At 34.2% G+C, this 14,178-nt stretch overlaps 1 pseudogene; it reads right to left on the bottom strand.

Moving 5' to 3' along the window:
• Positions 1-6,438: 6,438 nt before the first annotated feature.
• On the bottom strand, positions 6,439-6,539 carry LOC141515688 (U6 spliceosomal RNA; annotated as a pseudogene).
• Positions 6,540-14,178: the final 7,639 nt, after the last annotated feature.

Below are 14,178 nucleotides of genomic sequence, written 5' to 3'. Positions count from 1 at the left end.
CTGATGCTAGAGCTCCTTCCATTATACTGGATGAACAATGACTAGATATTGGCCTTCTACATGAGATCTTCCCATGGAAGACAGTCGAAAGGTGTGCTACTTTATATTAAGATGTGGGCTGACATTACATTGATCAAGTGCATCTGGGTATGTGGAATAGTTATCTGGGGCAGGGGGGAAGGGAGGAAATTGCCCACATGGACTTTTCTGAATGGAAAAGCAAACTCCAAAGAAAACTTGCTAAGGCGATCCCCAGAGATAGAACCTTATAATACAAGGGAAACCAATATAATTGATATCTTGAAGTCTTAGATTGGAAGGTTATCAGCAAGAATAACAATATGATGAGGTCTGAGTTTCAGGAAATATAGAAATCAAAGGGAGTTTCAGTGATTGAACTATCTTTGTGTTTCCGCCAGTGCTAGAAGCAATGAGCCGTATACAATCCAATTAGAAACACATCTATTAAGTGTTGTACGGGTGTAAAATGGGACGACTAGTTGGCATAGTCGACAGAGTGACCAACTTGGAGTAAGAATCATGGATTCAAATCTGGGCTCAGATACTTACGAGCTGTGTGACTCTGGGCAAATCACTTTGCCCTGTTTGCCTCAGTTTCCTCATTGGAGAAAGGAATGGCATCCCTAGCATCTTTGCCAAGAAAATCCCAAGTTGGATCCGAACAAATCAGACACAACTGAATATAACTGAACATTAACAACAAAGGTGTAAAACAATGGGTTTAGTCTTAGGGGAAAAAAAAAGCAAAATCCCACTTCCACATCTCAAGGAGCTTGGTCTTATGGGGAGGAAAAGCACATGTATATATATATATAAATAAATAAGCAGGTAACTCACAAAAGATGAATTTTCCTTTAGCAATGGAAGTTGACATCTTCTCAGTAATTTATTGTCTTAGTTCTTTAGAGTACTTTGAAGTTGGGATTTACTAATGGTCACAGTCAACATGTGACAGATATATAATATTTGTTCTCAGATCTTCCTTGAGTTGAGGTCAACTCACTTTTTTTCCTACACTATTATGCCCTGACTCTGTGAGATTGGGGTCAAATTATTATAAGGGGCAAATAAGAAATCAGGATAAAACTTCCTAGTGTAATTGAAGGAACATGAGCATTAGAGACTAGGTGGAAGGATGGATAAAATGTTGGACTTGGAGATAGAAACCATCTTCAAATTTTACCTATGATAGGGTTACTTTGGACTAGTTTCTTACTCTATCTGAGCCTTTATTTATGCTCCTTTAAAATTAGGAAGTTGGTCTATAGGACCTCTTTAGTCTCTTGTAGTTCTCAAGATATGATCCTATAAGCTGTGGTGATCTGAGACTCACTCTGGAGGTATACCTAGGCAGTTATACATCTATATGATGTGAGCAATTGGGAGTTTGTCTTGTCCCTGGCCTGTGTATCCAAGATGTAATAGAAACTCTCCCGAGACTGATAAAATCTTATGACTACTATCCACTTCTAGTAATTCAAATGGGTGAAGAATGAAACTGCCAGAAGGAAGTGAGGAATCATTTCTGTGAATTATATGGTCCTGGGCAAGAAACCAAAAAACCCTAGAGACATAAGAGGTTTTGAAGTTTGGAACTTCAAAAGGAAAAAATGGATTTGGGAAATGAATGAATGGTTAAAAGTGGGATACCAAAGAATAAAACCTTAATTTTTGGATGAAAAATTTAAATATGGGAGTGATGGTTTGGGATAGAATTTATTTAACTAGGGTTTATAAAAAATGAAAATTTTAAGGAGATCTCTGGATTTGATCAACTTTCTTGAACTGAAAAAGAATGAATGGCAAGGGAGAAAACTGTTTATATATATTTCATGTCAGATGCTATAAAGAGTGGTAGGTACAACATAGAAAGAAGTAAATCAGAGAGTACTAATAATTCACAAGAGATGAGAATAAAATACAGGGATGATGATTCACAGCCAAATATTTCTATTTACAAAATAGTCAGAGTATGAGTAATTAATAAGATTACTAAATAGATTGCTAAATAAAATTAATAAAATTGCTAAAAAGAGCTAAAAGTCTTAATTCAAGGAGATCTACTCAGTTTCGCTGCACCATAGAATCCCAAAAGTCAAATGGAACTCAGGGTGGCTAATCTTAGCACTATAAATGATCTCCTTTAACACCTCAAAGCAACATAGACACAGACCTGGAAGGAAACTGAGAGGCCATTAGGTCTAACTTCTTTATGTTACAAATAGAAAAAAAAATGAGTCATAGAGAGAACAAGTTTGAGATCAATATACAAAATACAAAAATGGAATTGTTTTAGCAGGATATGCTTTTTGATAAAAAAAACTTTTTTGATTGAGTTTTGTAATTGAGAATATAATGAAAGTATTACAGAAGTTAAGAACTAAGCTTGGGGTATGTACAGATTTAGAAACTGGCAGGTTGTAGAATATCCAGGCAAAAAAAAATAACTTGGGAATAGTCAAAGAGGTAGGAAAATCAGGACAAGATATTGTGAAAGCCAAAAGAAGAAAGGGTAGCAAGAGGAAAGGGAAAGTTGAATGGTACCAATTACTGTTATGTAGGAGTAACCCTGGGAAAAGGTCTTTGGACTACTGATCTAAAATGTGAAAGGACCTTCAAAGCTGTTAAATTCAAACCCCATTCACTTTGCAAATTAGAAAACTGATACCCAAGGAAGTTCACTGATTGATCCATATTGACACAGCTCTCAGTTGTGGGATTTGAACATGTTTTTTGAATCTTGATTCAGTGATTTTTGTATGGAGCATTGAAATTATATTCACTGAAAAGGCTAAATATAAACTAAGATCTGACAAGAAAAATCTCTTAATTTAGGCCATACAGGTAGGTTGACTTCAAAGGTAAGGAAAGGGATAACAAAGGAGAAAAAAATCAGAGTATTGAAATTACTGGACTAATTGAGAATATCAACAGGAGCAGAAAATCAGGGGAGGAGAAATGTTAGGAGAGGAGAATTTTATATTTGAGGAGTATTTTCTTTAAAAATATAATCTTAATGAGATAATAATGTATAATGTTAATGAGACACTTTGGACAATTTAATCTTATAGATCATTGGTTCATATTTTCCTGTAATTTTCTCTGGTTTTTCTTTCAAGGGTGTTTTGATCTTAAGAATGACCAGGTGTACAAAAATGTGCAATATATGTGGCCAATCAGCTAGTTCTTATTAAATAACTGCTATTATATATGTTAGACACTGTACTTTATAGCTTTTTAAGCACATGTTTTGACTTCCACATTTTAGAGAATATATGCATCCAAACATTACTAAGAATAATAATCACTGCTGGGGCCAAATGGAGGGACACTGTATATTCTCTGTGATCCCTAAAGGTTGGCTATTTTCTGGGCTTACATGCATAGTATGGGTGAGTTTCAGTCTTGGAGAAAGAGAAAGAAAAGTGAATAAACATGCCTAATATACTCATGCACTCTGCTAAGCACTTTTTTATAAAGATTGTCTTATCTGATAATCACAGAAATCTTGGAGTATAGTACTATTATTGACATTATTTTAGAATAGTGGAAACTGAGGCAAATAGAAGTTAAGTGACTTATTCTGCAGTCATACAGCTAGTAATAGTCTGGATTTGACTTGTCTTCTTGACTTCAAGTTTAGTATTCTATCCATCATATCACCCACTGCCTTTAGGTGATCTTAATCATCTGAAATTCATTTTTTGTGCTTTCTTTGTCATATTATATCCTCACTCCAGGACCTAGGGCAAATTTAGTTAAAGTTTAGTTTGGGTTCATGGCCAGGGTTATTTCCGAAGAGAGAGTAAAATGATACTCAGTGTATAACGTAAAACAGGAATGGGCAGGTATTTATTTCCTATATACAAAAGTAATAGTACTAAATGCACATTAATAGAAGACATATATCGGTGGTAAGTAATAACACAGAAGCTGAAACTTGCACATCAACCTGAAACAATCTGTGGGACTCTTGATGAGATTATTTCTATTTTACATTGCATTTTTGGCTCAGCATTTTCAACTCCTCCCAGATTTGTGCCTTTTGGGAAGCCAGGCAAGGGTTGCACATGGACAACTCCTGGAGGTTCACACACCATTCCTCTTGGGAGTGATGTAATACTTCTGTGTCTTCCTTTAAGTTCCAACTAAAATTCCACCTTTGTAGGAAGCTTTTGCTGATCTCTCTTTTTTTAAATGTTTATTTTTCTTTTTTTAGTTATTGAGCTTTTTTTTAAACCTGCATTGCTTTGTCTATATTGGCCTGCATGTCAAGTTTGTCTCCTTGAGGGGAGGGACTATATTTTACCTCTTCTTCTATTACTACCACTTACTCCCCACAGTGTCTCACCCATAAATTATATATATATATATATATATATATATATATATATATATATGTACATATAAAATGCACAAATGAATATGACCCTTGCACAGAAAAATTGAACTCCGTAGTTTTTCATCCCCATTTCCCTACAAGAAATATAATAATGAGGCAACCTCATCATGCAAATATGTTTCAATGAGCATCTCCATTTTTCATTTTGACAAAGATCAGTCTCTTACTTTATGCCATACTGGTCCCTTCCTTCTTCTGGTGGTGTATCTTATTCTCCTGTCATAATGCATATGTTTTAGGATTCAAAAGAAATTTTTATTTCTTTTCTGATTACATCCAGACTGGGTGGGAATTAATTCAATTATTTTTCCTTTCATAAAGTCATTGATTTAGCATTTCAAGGAACCTAGGAAACCATCAAGTTCAATTTAATAGCAAATAAAAATGTGAGTGGGGGAAATTAAATGATTTATCTAGACTTATACAGCTAGTAAGTATATCTGAGAAAGATTTTAATTCAGAAATTCCTAAATTTAAGTTCAAAACTTTTTCCAATATACTGTTTAGTTATTTCCAGAACTTTAAAAATTTTACTGTAGTCTATCACCCAAATCAATTTTTTCCTACTGTTCCTCTTTATTTTTTAAAAAAATATTATATTTTCCTTCTAATTACACGTTGAAACAATTTTCTTCTTCTTTTTTTAAAGTTTGAGTTCCCAATTCTCTCCTTTTTTACCTTTTTTCCCACCCCCTCATTTGATATATGCTCTATGTATACTAAAGCAGAGCACATTTCCATATAAATCATGCTGTTAAAGAAAATAAACAAAAAGGCTCCAAGAAAAATAAAGAAAAAATATATTTCAATGTGCATTCAGACTCCACTAGTTCTTTCTCTAAAGATAGACAGCACCTTCCCTCACAAGTCTTTCAAGATTGTCTTGGATCATTGTATTGCTGATAATAGCTAAGTTATTCACAATTGATCTTCATCCAATATTGCTGTAGGTGTGTGCAATGTTTTCTTGATTCTGCTCATTTCATATGCATCAAATCAAGTAAGTCTTTCACAATTTTCTGAGAGCATCTTGCTCATCATTTCTTATAGAATAATTTTATTTCCTCACAATCATATACAATAACTTGTTCAGTCATTCTCCAAATCATTGACATCCTGTCAGTTTTCAACTCTTTGTCACCACTTAAACTGCTTCTATAAATATTTTTGAATATATAGACCCTTTCTTTTTTTTTAATCTCTTTGGGATATAGCCCTAATAGTGACATTGTTTGGTCAAAGGATTTGCATTATTTCGTAGACTTTTGGGAACAGTTGCAAATTGTGTTACAGAAAGGCTGAACCAGTATAAGTTTTATCAGTAGCACAGTAGTATCTTGATTTTCTCAAGTTCCCTTCAACACTTGTAATTTTCCTTTACTGTCATTTTAGATAATCTGTTATATATGGGGTAGTTGTTCAAAGCTTCAATTTGTATTTCTTTAATCAATAGTAATTTAGAGCTATATTTTTAAAAGACTAAAAACAGCTTTAATTATTTCATTTGAAAACTACATGTTCACAACCTTTTGAGCATTTATCAGTTGAGCATTGGTTCTTATTTCTATAATTTGATTTTATTTTATTTTATTTTTAGATTTTTGCAAGGCAAATGGGGTTAAGTGGCTTGCCCAAGGCCACACAGCTAGGTAATTATTAAATGTCTGAGGCTGAATTTGAACCCAGGTACTCCTGACTCCAGGGCCGGTGCTTTATCCACTGCACCACCTAGCCACCCCATTTCTGTAATTTTAACTCACTCTTTTACATATTTGAGATGACATCTTTATCAGGAGAAAAATGTTATTCACAGTAATGATTACTAGCTATATACTTCTCTCCATGTTAATTTTCCTTTGTTTACTCTTTCTCTATTCTCATTTTCTGTTTCTGATTTTACCTCCCTCAATCTCTCTTCTCTACCTTTCTCCTTTTCTCTTTTCCCCTTCCTCTACTACTTTTCTGTGTCTATTTGTTATGCCCTGTTTGAGGCAATTTCAATGAAAGTAACATCCAAAAAATGGAAACTTCACAAATTTGCTTGACATCCTTGAGCAGGGACCTTGCTAATCTTCTCTGTATAATTCTAATTTTAGTATATGTAGTGCTGAAGCAAGAATCTCTTTGTTCCTTTAAAAATAAATTGATCTCAACTTTATTTTTATATAACTTTGTCTTGCCCTAGAAGCATGAAATAATTGATTTCATTGTTTATCTTTTTTAAATGACTGCAAGTCAAGCATTCTCTTCATTTCACATTACTCTTGAAGTATTAACTCGTTGCTTTTTTTTTAAAGGTATTGTAAAAATGATTAGTTTCAGCTTTGTATCATTTGGGGATATTTCCTGACCAGTTTTAAAAATATTATGCCCCAGTTTCTTTAGCTGTTTCTGTCTTTCTCTTTGTCTCTATCTCTCTTTCAGCTTCTTAAGGATGAAGACTGTGAAGAATAAAAGTCCTTTTCTAGACTGCTTACAAAATTTGCTAAATATAGATTCATTCAAGTTCCAGAGATGTATTTTTGCTTTTTATCAGTCTGAGGCATCACTGAATCAGTAGTTTTCCATATTTTTTTCACACCTCCTAATAATTCACCTATATTATAAAGTGAAAACTCAAGCATTTAAGTTAATCACATTATTTCCTAGGTTACCAATAGTAAAATGTTTTATGTATTCTGTCTTCATAATTAGTCACTTTGGCTGGTGTAAAATTTCAATATTCTTTCAAGGTTGTTGTTGTTGCTGCTCTGGACAAATGCTGAATCACTCCACTGATTTTATTATATTTCTGACTTTTTGAGATTCAACATTTTCATTTCCTTTTTCAGGACCATCATATTTTGGAATGATGACCTGCCATTGTTCTAATTTTCCTTCCCTCCTCACTTATTGTTTATTTCTTCTCTGATAGTTCTGAGTCATAATTTAATTTTTAACCCAACTTCTAAATATATGGTTCTCTTGAATTCTTCCGAAGATTCTTGTTTTACTTTTATTCTTTCTGGATATTTACTTTTCATTTTTCAAGCCTTTTTAAAAACATTTTCTTGGCTTGTATTTGACTTTCCTTTAAAGCCTAATATTCATTCATCATGTTATAGACTTTTCTGGAATGTTTGACAAATTTTTCTCTTTCCTTAAAAGTTCTACTGTTACTTTATCTGCATAGGAATTGGGTTTATACTAAGCCTTTCACTCTTAGTCTTGCTGTTCTTTTGTTTTTTTCCTTCATTTCTAGCCTTCTCTCCTTAGCATTTAGCATAGGTGTGCTATATTACTCAAATAAAAAAATTCACAAATATTAAAGTTCTTTAGAAATACCAATTATATTATTATTATTATTATTATTATTAGTCAATTATTACCAGGTCCCTTGCATGGCGATGCTTTAATTCCCTAAATCTTCAGCTATACTCCTGATGAATTCAAGTAATGTTTAAAGAGCAATATAGTTGGCATACTATTGAACAACTAAATTGGAAGTGGAGAATATATACACACTTTTCTGTTCAATCTGTCTTATTAACACTTTTTTTCTTGCAAGGCAGTGGGATTAAATAACTTGCCTAAGGTCATATAGCTATTAAGTATCTGATACTGGATTTGAACTCAGGTTCTCCTGTCTCCCAGGCCAGTGCTCTATCCACTATACCACTATACCACCTGGCCGACCCTATTAATGCTCTTATGTCTGAACAATCAACTCACCCCCGCCCCCAAATAAACAATCATCATGCCCTGATATGTAGCAACAACAGAGGTGTAAAGATTCACACTGAAAATTTCACAATAGATGCATTTTTGTGGGGAGGCAATTAACATAAATCTTTTGCCCAGATGTTCTCCTAACTTCAAGGCTGGTACAAACCATTGTACCACCTAGTTACCCCTCATAGTAGACACTTTTAAGGTTCAACATTCTTCTAAGTAGTAGCCCCTCCCTCTTCCACTGCCCTAGAACACCTGTTTTCTCCTGCTCATTTTCCTTGGACCTGGGATCCTTCAGTTTTGTTTTAGTTTGGAGCTATAGATCTGTCCAGAATTGATCTCTTCCATATATCCAGCTTGACCACTGATCTAAGTTTATGAATCCATTTCCCTTAAACATGAAAGATGCTTCCTTGCTAATCAGTTTTTCACTTCTGGACTTTTTCTACACTCTTTTCAGTTGCACCCTCTTTCCATCACTTGTCTGAATAGAATCAATATTTTTCACCTATTATGGGGAATCAGGGAGGATATTGAGTCACTTTGGGAGCATGATGGACTTCATGGTATGTGGAGCATGAGTGCCAAGTGGTCAAGAAACAGCTATTGACTATATCTGAAATGCAACAGAACCAAGGGTAGTTAAGGTGAGTAGGAAATTTTGGTAGTACAGTCCTTTGGTATTATATTGTATTGAAATGCTTCTGTCTTCTCTTCTTACCATCTTTTTTTCTAGTTTTGACTACAACATTCTTTTTTTTTTTGATGTTGTTGCAGTGAAAGAGTTATGTTGAAAACTTGTGTACCACCAGCTCCCCACTTATATGTCTACCGAGTCCTATGATCTTCGATGGTCTGGGTTTCAGAAAATCTATGTTGAAGCCTTGATGTTGTCCTATGAACTGTGGTGAAAGGGAGTATGGTTCAGTGGAAAGAGCATAGATTTTAAACCAGAAACCTGGTCAAATCCTCTCAATTTTGTGACTTTTGCATGTTACCTAACCTCTTTGGACCTCAGTCTCCCTATCTGTATAATGAGGACATTTTTGAGTTCTAAGCCAATATTCCTATGACCTTTGGGAGGTCATATAATCTCCACGTATCTCAGTTAACTCATCTGTAAAGGAAGAAGAGCATAATTTCAATTCTATCCCTGTAAAGTCATGTTGATAAATAAAGTGTAGAAATCACTTTGCAGTCATAAATGCTTTGTAAATGTAAAAAATGAAGGGCTGAGAATATAACTCTGATGGTAAAGAAAGGTCCTTTTGGGACTTTGACGGAAAAATCAAGGAAAAAATAATTGGATCTAGCTGTAAAATATCTCCCAAATTGGCCTATTTCTATGGTCAAAGTTCTTTTCTGATGACCCAAAACCACATAACATATTTCAGGATTATTAGTTAACCTGAACTCCAGTTGTATTAAAAACCTTAGGGAGAAAACTTCCAGTCCACATAAAAACAACATCATCTATTCTCATTATTTCACAATATCAGTGTGTAGGCTTTGTTAAGCTTTGATTGCCCAGGGCCATGATGTTGCTATGCTTGGAACTGCCTTCCTGCCAGAAAAAGGTAAAGCACATACTGCATTGCCTGCAGCATCAAAATCCATTGTGACTTCTTGATATGTAAACATGCTGCTGAGGGATTCCACAATTGCAATCTTGGTTTTGATTTTGCCATACTAAGTTTTGGGAATTTTTGCTTTCTAAAAATAAAAACACAAAATACAGTTGGCCTGCTGAACAACTGGATATTGTAAAGGGGTGTTTGCAGAAAGCAGGGAGTGTGTATCTATCTATCTATCTATCTATCTATCTATCTATCTATCTATCTATCTATCTGTCTGTCTGTCTGTCTGTCTGTCTGTCTGTCTATCTATCTATCTATCTATCTATCTATCTGTCTATCTATCTATACTTAGATTCAATAATAAGCATGAAAATTTAATTAAAGACAATATGAGCAAGGTTTCTTCCTAGGTAAGAGTTAATTCAGCAGATGGGTTTGATCCTAATCTGCCTTTATTCTATCTATTATCTCTCTGTCTGTCTACCTACCCACTGTCCTATCTACTGACTGACCTACCTACCCACCTACCTGTCTTTCTGTCTGTCTGTCTATCTATCTATCTATCTATCTATCATCTTTGTATCTAGCTATCATCTATCCATCTTACCACCAGTACTGCAAACAAAGAATAAACTCATCTATTAGATTGTTTCTGACGAAATCCCAGAGTGTAGAGAAAAATCTTTAATCTGGAGCCAGAAAAGTCTGAGTTTTTATTTGGTCTCACATCCCTATTAGTTGAATAGCCCTGGACAAGTCACTTTTACTTCTGTTTGCCTTAGTTACCTCATCTGTAAAATGGGAATAATAATTGGTATCAATTCCCAGGGGCAAATGAGAAAATGATTCTGCAGTACTTAGCACAGCACTGTATAGATGTGATGATGATGATGATGATGATGAAGATGATGGTCAGTTATTTCAGTTGTGGTCAATTCTTTGTGACCCCATTTTTTGGATTTTCTAAGGCAAAGGTCCTAACATGGTTTATCATTTCCTCCTCCAGCTCATTTTATGAATGAGAAAACTGAGGCAAATATAGTTAAACAACTTGTCCAGGATTAGACAGTTATTAAGGATCTAAGGTTCTATTTGAACTCAGGATGATGAATCTTGCTTATTCAAGCCCAGTGATCTATCTATTGTGCAAAGCAATGATGTTCCTGTTAGGGATTCAGCACAAGGGAGGAAAAAACCAGACTATAGTTGTGTCATTTGAACATTTGTTGTATGTTTCTGGCTATGAGTGTAGGTGTGTATATTTGTATAGTATGTGTGTGTGTGTGTATGTGTGTGTGTTTGTGAATATTAGACACACATATATATGACTGTTTACTGTAATGAATAAACAATAAATAATTGGTCTTAAGAGTGAGGAAGAACTGAGTTCATCTTTTGTCTCAGAAACATTCTGACTGTCTGATCCTATGCAAGTTAAATAAACATTTAATAAATGCTTCACTGGCTATGAGGGCTTTAGTAAGTCTGTAACAGTAGAAGTTGCAGAACAAGGACTGGCAGAGGCAGTTTCCTTGTTTGGAGTTTCCTATACAGCCAGGGTTCATAACTTGAAGTCTGTGAACTTATTAATTTTTAAATAAAATATTTTTATTTATAATTCAATATTTTTTCTTTTACAATCCTAAGTATATTATCATTTAAGATGTCATTCTTAGGACAGTTAAGTGGCACAGTACATAGAACACCAGCCCTGGAGTCAGGAAGACTTGAGTTCAACTATGACCTCAGACACTTAATAATTACCTAGTTGTGTGAACTTGGGCAAGCCACTTAATCTCATTGCTTTACCAAAAAACAAAAAAAAAAACCCAAAATATCATTCTAGGGGAGGAGAGATCCATTGACTTCACTAATGAAACATGAAAAAGAATACTAGAACTTTTGCCCTAAAACAATGATATCCCTGGTTCAAATAAATCATGACCATATATATATATAATATATATATTATATAATTTATATTATATATATGTATATATACATAAGTTATGTGAATGTATGTGAATGAATGACTAAATGAATATTATTCCTTTCCTCCATGGTACAACAATAGAAAAAATTAGGTTAATGGCGACATTAGTTCTTCCAAAAATGTTCCTGGTGGTGATTCAGCATGAGAGATATAAATCAGACTATTTCTGTGTGTCTTTTGAACATTTGTTATATGTTTATGGCTAAAAAAGAAGTTTCTGCTTCTAAGAGGAACTCATCGCTACCATATCCATGTGTATCTGGAGTATGAATCTTTCTCAAATTGAGCACATATGCATGCAAATACACACATATCTCTGAAACAGAAGGAGTTTCAAAATGGAATGTGGTCCATCCTCCCATCTCCAGCAGAACTGCTCTAAAAAATGTTAGGGAACAACAACTATGACCGAAATTAAAACTCAAAACAATAAACTTCACTCATTCTTCCAATAAAAAGACATTCCATGGTCTTTCTGAATAATTCTTTCCAGTACCCCTGGAGTACTTGATAATCAGAAAGATTTCCTATTTGTGGTATAAAGTGTATCCAATATGGAGTCAGAAACCCTGACTGATTATAGACTATATCCATTACTCACTCTGTATACCAGTGGAGACGTCATTTAAATTCTCCAAACTTCAGTTTTTTTCTCCTGGAAAATGTAAATACTCAAAATCACACAATCTCTGTGAATTATGACTCCAAGATGCTGAAAAAAAATTGCTTAACCTTACTTGATCTCAGTTTTCCTATGTGTTATATGAAAGAGTTGCATTAGATTACTTATAAGGTTCTTCTCTCTTCTAGGTCTGTGTTATGATTAATGAGGTCTACAAAATCATAACAAAACTTCTTTTTCAGAATTTGATCAAATGGTGATTGTTATTATATTTTCCCCCTCTTTAGTATAGAACATCTAGCAGATTTAGGCCACACAACTTCTTTCAGTGTCAAATGTCTGTGTTGGATCTGCTATATTTATTCTGTTTCTGAGGCATTTGCCCTGAGAGACCTTAGCTACTAAAGAATGGAACTTTTTGACTTGGAAAACATATTAATTAAGCAGACTCCATGATCCTACTTCCTCAGAGGTAATATCGCCTGCCATTTGAGGGGAGTGAAAGTCACTAAGTATTTAGCTGTATAATTCAAATGGAAATATTTATAATGACTTCTTTCAAATTAGTATTGACTAGATAAAATAGTCTTCGATATCAAAAAAAAAAAACCCAAAGAAACTTCCAGAGAGAGAAATTGGCAAGATATTTGCCAATATCTTTGAATCAAATACAAATCATATGAACACCTATCTATGGGAGTCACATGTATTTGTTGTATTGATTACTTGTTTAGGGAAAGAGCAAGATATATTTTCCCTCAAGGTGAATATTGACTTTGGAGTTAAGTCGGTCAATATTTGCCTCATTTGTCAGCAAATTTTGATATTCCCCTCAACTGATTTCAATATTTCCTTAGTGTTAACTTAAGTGGCAGGAAGCAACAGAATTTGTTTTCATGTTCCCACTAGAAGGTTTTATGGATAACTTGTTGGGAAGTTAAAACAAACTACTCCATAGAGATGATTTTTAAAAGACCCGAGTCATCACTGGAGTTGATTTATTTGATAGCAGCATAAAGATGATGGAAACTACAAAGTGGATTTTATAAAGTTGGAGTGAGTTGAGGGAAGAGCTCATTTATGGTGATAGGAATGTGAATCTTCAAGGTGCATTTTCTTCCCCTATTTCAGCTTCATCAAAGCATCTGATTCCATTTTCTCATCACCTCTACAATGAATATTAATCTATTGCTGTGGAACTGTCTGCTTTATGTAAGGGAGATTAGATGGTACCCATGGAAAGAAAAAGAAATAAACTATAAAAAATGGTACAAGTTGATATGAGATAGAATTCATTCTCTTTCCAACTTTCCAGTAAATTTGTGGGACTGCATGAGAGATTCACATGGGCAGGAATGGATGGATTATGCTGTTCATTATTGAAGGAAGTTTATCTGTTCATGAGATCACTTATTTAAGGATGCATTAAGGTACAAAAGTGTCTATGCCAGTGTTTGGTGTTAGGGAGAATTAAAATTTTGTTGCTCAGAATCACTGGAAACACTTTGTATCTTCCCAAAGACATCTAGATTGCTCTCTTCCTCCTCTTCAAGTCACAGACTGACTGTGACCACCTACAATGCCTATTCAAGATATGCATGCTAACGGATTACTTCAGTGGACATTGTATCATAGCTAAACAACTGATATATTTTAGTCAAGATATTAAGATCCCATTTGTTTTCTAATTTTGCAAAACATGGAAAATACATAGCCAATGCATGCAACTCAATGGAAGCAAATCCTTCAAATCAGTTTTTTGACAGTGCAAAGATATCATTGGATTATTCTCAGCATGCTGGCATTTTTCTTGGTAGAAGTAACTATCTCTGAAAGGAATTTGATATAGTCA

The sequence above is a fragment of the Macrotis lagotis genome, chromosome 2, assembly GCF_037893015.1.
Source record: "Macrotis lagotis isolate mMagLag1 chromosome 2, bilby.v1.9.chrom.fasta, whole genome shotgun sequence".
Classification (NCBI taxonomy): Eukaryota; Metazoa; Chordata; class Mammalia; order Peramelemorphia; family Peramelidae; genus Macrotis; species Macrotis lagotis.
This window is presented reverse-complemented; position numbering and strand designations above follow the sequence as displayed.